This window comes from Zalophus californianus, chromosome 15 (assembly GCF_009762305.2).
Source record: "Zalophus californianus isolate mZalCal1 chromosome 15, mZalCal1.pri.v2, whole genome shotgun sequence".
Classification (NCBI taxonomy): Eukaryota; Metazoa; Chordata; class Mammalia; order Carnivora; family Otariidae; genus Zalophus; species Zalophus californianus.
In genome coordinates, this window is record NC_045609.1 from 48,056,881 (window position 1) to 48,067,820 (window position 10,940).

Sequence of the window (10,940 nt, forward strand, 5' to 3'; positions counted from 1 at the left end):
TATGAACCTGTGTGAAAATTTCTCTGTAATATATAACCGGAAGTTGCATTGCTCGATCATGGGTATGTGTATACTTAACAACTCAGCAGTGTAGGCCGCCTGGGTGGCTCAGTTGTTAAGCGTCTGCCTTCGGTGCCTTCGGCTCAGATCATAATCTCAGGGTCCTGGGATGGAGTCCCACATTGGGCTTCCTGCTCAGCTGGAAGCCTGCTTCTCCCTCTCCCACTCCCCCTGCTTGTGTTCCCTCTCTTGCTGTGTCTCTCTCTGTCAAATAAAAAAATCTTAAAAACAAACCCAAACAACTCAGCAATGTCACATTGTTGTTCAACTGTAGATTCTCATTAACAGTGCAAGAGGACTTTTAAGTCCTTATATCCCAGCCAACACTTGGCAGCACCCAGCTTTACAACTTTTCCCAGAATAACAGATCCAATATCATATAGTTGTTTTCATCTGCACTTCCCTGAATATCAATGATTTGCATCTCACGTTTTCTGTTAGTTTTGTGGTTTTCTTGTATTTCTCTTGGGTTTTGTTCTTGTTTATACACAGGAGTTTGTTGTGTAGATGGTTCAACCACCATCAACTCTCCCATGGATTATTGCCAAATCCCCCTAACTGCCACACTTGCACCCCTGAATTTTAGTCTCAACACAGCAGAGTTTTCCTTGTAAAACACCAATTCAAATCATGCTGCCCTCTGCTCAAAACCCTCAAATCACCTCCCATTTTACTTGAAGTAAAAGTCAAAATCCTTACATTTGCTTGTAAGGCCCATTCTGTCATCTCAATTACTATAGGCAGGCTACCATGCTTAATGAAGAAAATTGGAAAACTACAAAAACATATGATGTAAAGTCTTTATGTTAATTAAAAGCACATGCTCATGAAACTACACTCTAATTTTCACAAGAATGCATTTAAATATGTATCAAAGACATGAATATGGTTGCCTGTTGTGGGATATAGATATGAGATAATTAACTGATTGCCCATACCAACACTGATAAGATACCGTGAATGGAGGAATATGATTAACTCTACCCTCTATATCTGAAGTCCCACAAAAGTTGTTTATTTGGAGATATTTTAAGGTCCATAGGGCCAAAGACCATACCTGTTCAATTTACTATTATATCCCCAGCACTCAGCACAGTGCCCAACTCATAGTATGTTTTCAGTAAATATTTGTTGGGTGAATAAATGAATGAGTAAATGGACACTTAATTTGGATCCTGAAGGATAAGGAAGAGTTTGTTGGCTGCAGAAGGTCCAAGTTCATTGAGATTTCTTTAATTAAAAGCATTAGAAAATTGCCTGGCTGGCTTATGTCAAAGAGGAGTTGATAGGAAGATTGTCAATTCATAGATTCAAAGGAAAACTGAAGAATTAGTCTCAGGAAACAGGGCTGAGCCAGAAATGGACTGTCTCTTGAAGGCTGTTATTACGTTCAAAACTCAAATTCCAGGAACAGAGAAGCTAAAAGATCTGGTTTGGCCTGAAGTGGGGGATCAAGGCCTGTAGTCACTCATCTGAAACACATGTGGGTTAAGAAGCAAAGCAGATAGTTATTGGAATGCTGGTACCACAAGAAATTGGAGTGCGTGCTGGGGAAGAAAAAGCAACACATGCACTTTGATGACCTTTAGCCGGAAAGCACCCATGCAAAGGCAGAGTTGTATGAAGGGCTAGGGTGATGGGAACTGCCTACATGTATGCGAGACTGGTGGCCTAGGCCAGTGGGATGGTCTTTGTACGCCATATGTCAAGGGGTTTGGACTCTTCAGTAGGCCATGGGACACCAGCAACATTTTAAGCTGTGAAGGACATGGTCAGATTTTATTTTTACAAAGCTTTCTCTAGCAACTGGAGGGAGGATAGAGTGGTAAAAGGTGGGAGTGAAAATATATCCAGGTGAGAGACAATAATGCACTGGCAGTAGTTAGAGAAAAGGATACAGATGTGAGAAACATTTAGGAATCAGCTCTGCAGGGCTTAGTAGTTAATGAAGTATGAGTGGTGGGGGCAATGATAACTCACAGGATTTCTGGCTTTGGTGAGGTGTTGTGGGGGGTGGGGATGGGACATCTCAGTAAACTGGGAAACAGAAGGAGATACAGGTTGGGGAGAATAACAGAAAAGTTTACAAGTTGGATCCACCAATGAGCCACTTAAGAAAGATAGAGTATGATGCGGAGCCACAGGCAGGAACAAAGCCCAAGCAAATCAAAGATCTCCAGAGTCTCCCATTTGCCCACAGTGGTCTTTGGAGTTCATGAGAGGAAAATAAAGAGCCTTGGAGGGAGAGAGAAGCACGCTATGGAGGGAAGCTGAGTCACCAAAGGGGTTGCACGGGGCAGCCAAGAACAGAAGGCACTGCTGTGGAAGACTGCAGGGCTGCCAGGTCTTTCAGCCTAATTGATGTTCTGCTAATTACATTGATTAAAGCAAACATTTGGGGCAATCAAGGCTCCCATGAGGATAGGGGCCATTCTCAGAAGACTGAGAAGTTTTGAGACATGGCCACAGTTTGGTAAACATTTTTACAAAATTGTCTGTGTACTATGACTACTATACAAATACACATTTACAAAGACATTAAATGGATCCATGAGAATATAGTTCTGCAATTTACTTCTTTTTTCCCCTTGTCTTAAAGATCTTTGTTTTAATCTCAGTATGTGTAGGACCACCTCATTCATTTTAATGGGTATAATGTATTCATTCTGGGGGTGTATAATGATTGTATTTAACTTCTCTCCCATTGAATGAACATTTATATATATATTTTAAGATTTATTTATTCATTTTAGAGGGAGAGGGAGAGAGAGAGCATGCATGGAGGGGAGGAGCAGAGGGAGAGGGAGGAGAGAAGCAGACTCCCTGCTGAGCAGGGAGCCCTACGTGGGGCTCCATCTCATGACCCTGAGATCATGACCTTGAGATCATGACCTGAGCTGAAATCAAGAGTCAGATGCTTAACTGACTGAGCCACCCAGGCACCCCAACATTTACATTGTTTTTGACATTTACAGAAATAAAATCCTCCTACATATATCCTTTAGCATATGTACAACTTCTTTGGTAACATTGATTCCTAGAAGTTTAATATTGGGCTAAAACACATGCATGTTTTACATTGTAATAGGTTTTGTCTTCAGTAACACCATGCCTATTTATGTTTCCCATTAGCATTTGAGAGTTCCTACTTCCTTACATCCTTGCCAAGACTTGTTATTATAAGTGTTTTTAATTTGTGCCAATCTGATAGATGAAAAAACGTCACTTTTAGTTTGCATAAAACTGATAAGGGAAGTTGAAAATCTTATATGTTGATAATTTTGTATTCCTTTCTTGTGAATTTCCTATTCATGTTCTTTGTCCATTTTTCTATTGGATTGTTTACATTTTTTATTGATTCACATAAGCTCTGTATATATATTCTGAATAAGAATTCTTTGTAGGTTTTAAATGCTGCAAATATTTATTTCTCTTCCTCTGTCACTTGTCTTTTAATTTTGTTTACAGATGCTTTAGTCATATGGTAATTTATGCTTGTCATAGCTTGAATTGTATCCCCCCCCAAAATTCATACTTTGGTGTTCTAACCATCAGTACCTCATAATGTGATCTTATTTGGAGATAAGGTGGCTAAAGAGGTAATTAAATTAAAATCAGGTCTTTAGGGTGGGCTCTAATCCAATATGACTGGTGTCCGTGTAAGAAGAGAAAATTTGGACACAGACATCTACACACACACAGGGAACATCATGTGAGAACACAGGAAGAAGACAGCCATCTGCAAGCCAAGGAAAGAAGCCTCAGAAGAAACCAAACCTGATGACAACTTGATCTTGGATTTCTGACTTCCAAAACTGTGAGAAAATAAATAAATTTTAAAAAAATTTAAAAAAAATAAAATTCTGTTGTTTAAGCTCTCCGTTCTGTGACACTTTGTTATGGTGGCCTGAGAAAATGAATACAGTGCTATTGTTGGCGGCCCCATTCCTTGATTTGAGAACCACTCAGAACTCCATGGTTTTCCCTCAATTCCATCTTCTCCTGGGGCAGGGCTCCTTCTTACCCTCAGGCAGGGTAGGGATGGCCCCATTTTTCCCTCTCTATTAGCTCCCCACTAAAGTCTGCTTACAGTTTGAGTACATTTTTTTTTGTTCTTTTCCTGTCCCATCTCATTATATTATTATTTTGAAGAAAGCTATCAAAGGGGACATGTCATCAGCAAGAGGCAAATATTGTTAGCTTCTGGGCAGATTTTATCCTCACTTTTTAAAATGTATCTTTTACACATACAGTTGAGATCATACTTCACTTATTTAGTATAACTTAAGCATTACCCATGTGATTAAATATTTATAAACCTGACTTTAATGACTGCAAGTATATAATAATATAATTTTTTTGGTGCTTCCTACAGTACCATTTTTTTTTTTTAATTTCAACATGAGCCATTCTCTGTGGACTCTGGCCAGACCTCACACTGTTTGCTTTGTTACCATAGTGATTACTGCTCCCACCAGACAGCTGGGTTAGATGTCATTTCAATTAATCTTATATTTAAAAGACAAAGAAACTGCCATTTGCAGAGGTCACTTATAAACAACCACATAGGTGGAGGCAGAGTGATGCTCTGTGTATCAATGAAGAAATAGAGTAGAACTTTGAGACTTCCAGCTCTAGTTTCAATCCCCATTTAACAGAGCCAGCAGCTGAGAACCCACTGAGGTTCTGATATTTGCCCAGGATCACAGAACATGGCCAGGGGCAGAGGCCTGGCCTCCTGCCTCTTAATCCTGGCTCTTTCCATGAGCCAGTCTGTCTGTCACACGCTTCACACCCTCCCCTAGAGAGGGCACAACCCAGGAGGCACCAGGCTGTTGAGGACTTCTCTGGACAAGCCTCTGCCCAAGGAGTCCAACCTTCCACTTCTCCAAACTCTCTCTTTTTAGTGCTTGGTGGGTGGTGACCTATGCATGAAAGAAAGCTTCATTAATTCAAGTCCCAATAGCTCAGAACCAGTCTATCATCTTTTAATTTCAAGATATGTTCAAATTAAGCTTAATCTATGCACATGGTTGTCTTAAAGCAAATTTATTAAATTCAGAGTTATGGATAGGGGACATTTTTAAACTTAAACTTCTTATTTTGAGATACTTGCAGATTCACTTGTAGTTGTAAGAAATAATGCAGAGAGATTCTCTGTACTCTTTACCCAGTTTCTCCCAGTGGTAACGTCTTGCAAACCTATAGTACAATATCACAACCAGAATACTGACAATGATATAGTCAAGATACAATACATTTCCATCACAGGAGAATCCCTCATGTTGCCCATCACTACATTTGATGAGGTCACTATTTTTTTTTTTAATTTTAGCCTTTCCAATGGCTGTATAATGATATTATGGCTTTACTGTGCATTTCCCTGATGGCTAATGAACATTTTTTCAGTGCTTGTTTGCCATCTGTATATCTTCTTCAGTGAATTTTGTCTTTTATCCCCTTTTCTAATTGGATGCTTTTTTTTTTTTTACTGTTGAGCTTTGAGAGTTCTTTTTATAGTCTAGATACTAGTCATTGGTCAGCCCTATGATTTGCAAATATTTCCCCCAGTCTACAGCTTGTCTTTTCATCCTCTTAAGAGGATCTTACACTGAACAAAAGTTTTCAATTCTGGTGGAGTCCAAATTTTTTATTTTTAATTTTATGGTTCATATTTTTGGCTTCCAGTCTAAGAATTTTTTTTGCCTAGCCCTGGATCCTAAAGATTTTTGCTTTTTTCCCCCAAAAAGTTTTCTATTTTTACATTTATATTTAAGCTCATCATCTATTTTGAGTTAATTTTTTTTTAAGATTTTATTTATTTATTTGACAGAGACAGCGAGAGCAGGAACACAAGCAGGGGGAGTGGGAGAGGGAGAAGCAGGCTTTCCGCTGAGCAGGGAGCCTGATGTGGGACTCGATCCCAGGACCCTGGTATCATGACCTGAGCCGAAGGCAGCCACTTAACGTCTGAGCCACCCAGGGGCCCTTGAGTTAATTTTTGTGTAAGGTGTGAGATAGGTTGAGATTCCTTTTTGTTTGTTTGTTTGTTTGTTTTGCAATTGCTCCAGCACAATTTGTTGAAAAGGCAATCCTTCTGATATAGGCTGGCCAGGTCTGAGGACCCAGAGGAGTTCCTGTAGGACCAGTCAAGAGAGTCCTTAGCTTTGCACAGGGTAGAAATCAAACACAAGCCCAGAGAAAGTGAGAGCAGAGGTTACTGAATAGCATCAGTGATAGAGTATAATAGACCGAGTGTCTGGGAGACTCAGAAAGGGAAGGAGAGAGAGTCTCATCTTTGCTTGGGGTCTGGGATGTTTATTGAGGATGGTGGTTTGGTATATGTCTCCTCTCAAGCATGCAGGGACTGGTCGAAACCAGGAAAAGTGCTCAGGTGTCCCCCATAAGTCACTTATGCCTGGAGCCGGGGTTCTGGGCACCAAGGTGTCTGGAGTTGGTGGTCCGGACATGACAATCTTGCCCAGCCACCCCTTTAGTGTTATCTATTGTGCTAGAGGACTCCACAGAAATCATTAACTCCTTGACCTTGACGAGGAGGACATGTACCATCTGTGCGATAAGGCAGGTGTGTAAGGTGAGGGTGCAGGTCCCAGCAAGAGTAGAGGTGAGAAAAGGAGCAAAAGCAGTGCTTCATGGGGTCCCTTCAGTTTCCCTATCTCACTTCCTCCACTGAATTACTTCTACACCTTTGTCAAAACTCAGCTGGGCGTATTTGTGTGGCTTTATTTTTGGGCTGAGCTTGATTGAGATATAACCCATATACCACACAATTCACCAATTTAAAATGATTTTTAGTATATTCCAAGAGTTGAACAAAGCATCATCACAATCAATTTTAGAACATTTCATCACTCCAAAAAAGAACTAAAAGGGGAAGTTTTACCACCTAAAGAAAAACAAGTTGTTCCCAAACATAAAGCATATTAAAAGTTATCTGCACGTGCCCCAGAGCAGAGAAAGGCCTTCTCTGATAAAGCTGTGATGTAACATTAGTCTGGGCCCACGACTGGAGTGGTCAGCTCCACAGGAAGGCCCCAGAAGCACTTTGACTAGTTCCCCACAGTCATAGCTGCCTCCCACAGGTTTCCACTGCCCCCCCCCCCCCAGGCTAGGGACCTTGGCCCCCAACCTCCTGAGGACAGGCCAGAGGCTTCATCCCTGGAAGATGGAATCCCTGCTGCCAAGCCTCTGCATCAAGTCTCTGTCTCCAGCTGGTGCTTTAGACTCTGTGCCAGGCCAGGAGGTGCAGACATGGAGACTGCAGTGACTCTGGGTTCTGTCTGGAGCAGCAGGGTACAGATCTAAGTTCAGCCTCCAACCCTCTGCAGCCCCCTCCCCTGCAGCAGCTGAGGCCTCCCACCTTCCAGAGCAAGACCCCAAGGGAGGTCACAGCCAGGCATTGGAATGAAGGAAACAACAATCCAGGCCTTGCTGTCCCTCCAGGCACAGGCACCTGCCACAGTGTCCTCACAGGCAGCTGCACGTCCGAGTCTGGTGGGTTTCTGCTCCTCTGTGCCGTCTTCGGCAAGTGAAGCGCTCCTCTGAGGAGGCCTGTGGCAGCCCCCTGCTTGGGAGTCCAGCGGCGGGTGGAGAGCAGGTGGCCGGCACCTGGACTCCCAGTCAAATAGCTCATCACCACCAGCAGCAGCGTCTTCCTTTCTTACCACTCCGGGCGTGGACTATGCGTGGCAGGCATCCAGCTGGTGAACCACTGTTGTCCCAGACGAGCTCCTGGACGCCGCCTGCGTGCTGGCCTCGGGTGGGCTAGGCGGTATCAGTTGGTGGAACTGGGAGCTCAGGGAAGCCCCCATAGGGTAGGGTGGGCAGGGGTGAGGAAGTAAGAGGGCCTTTGGGCCGGAGCCCTGAAGCATGAGTAAGACTTTTACAGGCTGTGTACTGGGTGAACGCGGGCAGAAGCAGCAGGAAGGAAAGCCCTCAGGGAGGCGACCTTACCTGGCTGTTCAAGGGATGATGCGGGGTCCTTTCCTGGAGCGCCGGCTTGGGAAGAGGTAGAGAAAGGAGGGTAGGCTGCAAAGGCAGGCTGGGGCCAGACATCCTTCCCCCACGTGTGAGTACACGGACGCGATCCAGGGACACAGCACGCGAGCAGAGCCGCGGGAATCTGGGTGGGAACCCCGCGCGACCGCGGTGGGGGGCTCTCTGGGGCCGGCCTCGGGCCCCCCTGGTGGTGACGCCCCGCAGTGCGCTCGGGCCTCCGGAGTTTGCACCCCCGCAGTGACCCAACGTCTGGGCTGAAAAGACCTTTCCCCGGTTTCGCGCGTCCGGCTCTTCCGCGTCCGCGCTTCAACCCTGCCAAGAGCCGCAGGCGAGAACGCCCCTCCAATGAGGCTCTGGGCCTGAGACCCGTAATTACTGCGGCAGCTCGGCTCACCCGCCTCAGATCGCGCAGCTGCCGGGGCCGAGCCGCACCCCCCCCGCCCCGCCCTCGCCCTGACCTGGACCGGCAACTGTTTAGAGGTGGGGGCAGGAAGCCGCCGACCATTTCTTGAAATGAGCGACCGGGAGGCAGCCCCGCGTGCCCCCCCCCGCCATGGGCTTCCTCTGGGAGTATCCCTGAAAATCCAATCCAGGCCCCTGATGTGAGAAGACGCTGCCTGCGCTGTAAGAAAGCCACATCTGTCTTAAGAAGGGCCCGAGTTTCCTGTAAATTGTGTGATGAAACAACCCAATGGGACATATTTGGTGGGCCTAGGGAGTGGGATAAACAGTCTGGTAAGATACTACTTTAGTCATTAAGATCTGAACGCTTGGGGAGGCACCTGGGTGTCACAGTTGGTTAAGTGACCGACTCTTGGTTTCAGCTCAGGTTGCAATCTCAGGGTCATGAGATGGAGTCCTGCATTGGGCTCCACGCTCAGCAGGGAGTCAGCTTGGGATTCTCTCTCTCTCTCTCTCTCCCCCCCCCACCCCTCGCCCCTGCCCGCCCCCCCGCATGTTCCTTCAAGTGCTCACGCACACATACACACTCTCTCTCTCAAATAAATATATATATATATATTTTGAAAAGATCTGAACACTTCTGTTGCAAATGGGTGGCAGACATACAATGGCTTTTGCTTTGATGAACTATAGTTTTCTTCGCTGTTTCTGAGAATATTGTAGCTGCTTCTGAACACTAACACCAATTTTCAAGGTAACATGAGTCATAATGAAAGAGACCCGAAAAGGGAAAACAGGGTTTAATAAACTAGTCTCTGGGTCAGAGCATAATAACATCCTTCAAAAGCTGAGCTAAGCCTGCAGCCAGACATTAGTCAGTGAGTATCAAAGAGGTCTGCATGCAAAATGTGAGTGCCAACCGAATGCATTAAGGCTCTCCTTTTTCTGACAAGTAAATTCTCACTTTCCTGAGACTGCAGTGTGTGCCAGATACTGTGCTGGGGATAGTGAGCATGATATGATCCTTGCCCTCAAGAGGCTTATAGTCTGTGCCATAGAAACAGATAAGTAAACAGGACATTGTGACCCAGCATAAGTCATGTCTGATGGCAAGTGCAGGGCTGGAAGCCAGAGATGAGAAAAGTTAAAGCTAGGGTTAAAGCTGGCATAATATGAGTCAAGAGGAAGAACAACAGAAATCTTGAGTAAATAGTAATGCATTTGGAACTTAAAAAAGAAAGGAAGGAAGGAAGAAAGAAAGAAAGAGAGAGAGAGAGAGAGAGAAAAGAAAGAAAGAAAGAAAGAAAGAAAGAAAGAAAGAAAGAAAGAAAGAAAGAAAGAAAGAAAGAAAGAAAGAAAGAAAGAAAGAAAGAAAAAGAAAAATTAGCTTGCAGAGGCCAAAAGGGGCTCCAGAGTCTCCCAGACACAGGAAGTGTATTGCAGGTGGCTGGCCCTTTCTATCAGGTTCAGGGGTACTCTTTCTGGTCCTGGCTTAAATGTTCTCTCTGCCTGGTTTTTCTGGGCTCAATTTCCCTATCTGAAGATAGGGTTAGACCAGATGATCTCTGCAAGTTTCTTTCCAGGTGGGACATCCTATGGCTGATTAATATTTTAAAATTGCACAGAACTGTATCATTTCAAATGCTCACTGCAAGTCATCTCCATGTATACATTGTATCACTTTATTATATTATTTAGTTTTGCTTGTTACAACCCATTGTACCTATCAGACTACAAAAGTGTACATGTTAAAAAAAAAAAAAAAAAGACAAGCCAGTGAGAAAAGGAAAAAGAGAATGGCTTAGGGAGGTGACCTGGTTGAAAAAATGAGAACCTTTTCACTCCTGAGTGCTCAGCCTGCAAAGGGAACCCCAGATTATCCTGGGATGGGATGCACGGGGGCCACTCATCCTTCACAAACTTTATCCTTCTTCCACCAACCTCAGAGTACATGTAAAACTAGGATACTCATTAGTTAACTGGAACCTAATGAGGATGAAAACCAAGCCCACCTTCATTGGCTCTGAGCCACATTCACAAAAGACATGAAGCATACGGAGTGAGATTAAGCACTGGAATCCTCAAGACACAGCAAGAGAAGCTGACAGCTCCTTTATCTTAATAAAAGCTGCAGGACCACATGGTTTGTATCTTTTCTTTAAGTATCTGTTTCCTGAGTTAAAAAGCAATCAATATCCATGTCTGCCTTAAAAATAAAAACACCAAAAATAAAACACCTGCAATAAAGAAGAAAAAAAGTACGGCAGAATAAGTCTTTGTAATGGTTATAAAGGTGGAGGAAGGGAAGCTGATGTTAGCAAGTGTGACAGGGGAGGAGTTATCATCATTCAACAAACATTCAGGGTTTTGCTGTCGGCTTTGTGTTCAGTCAGTTCTGGGCACTCAGAGATGAAACAACCAGTCATTGTCCTGCTAAAGCAGAAAGAGGAGACAGACAG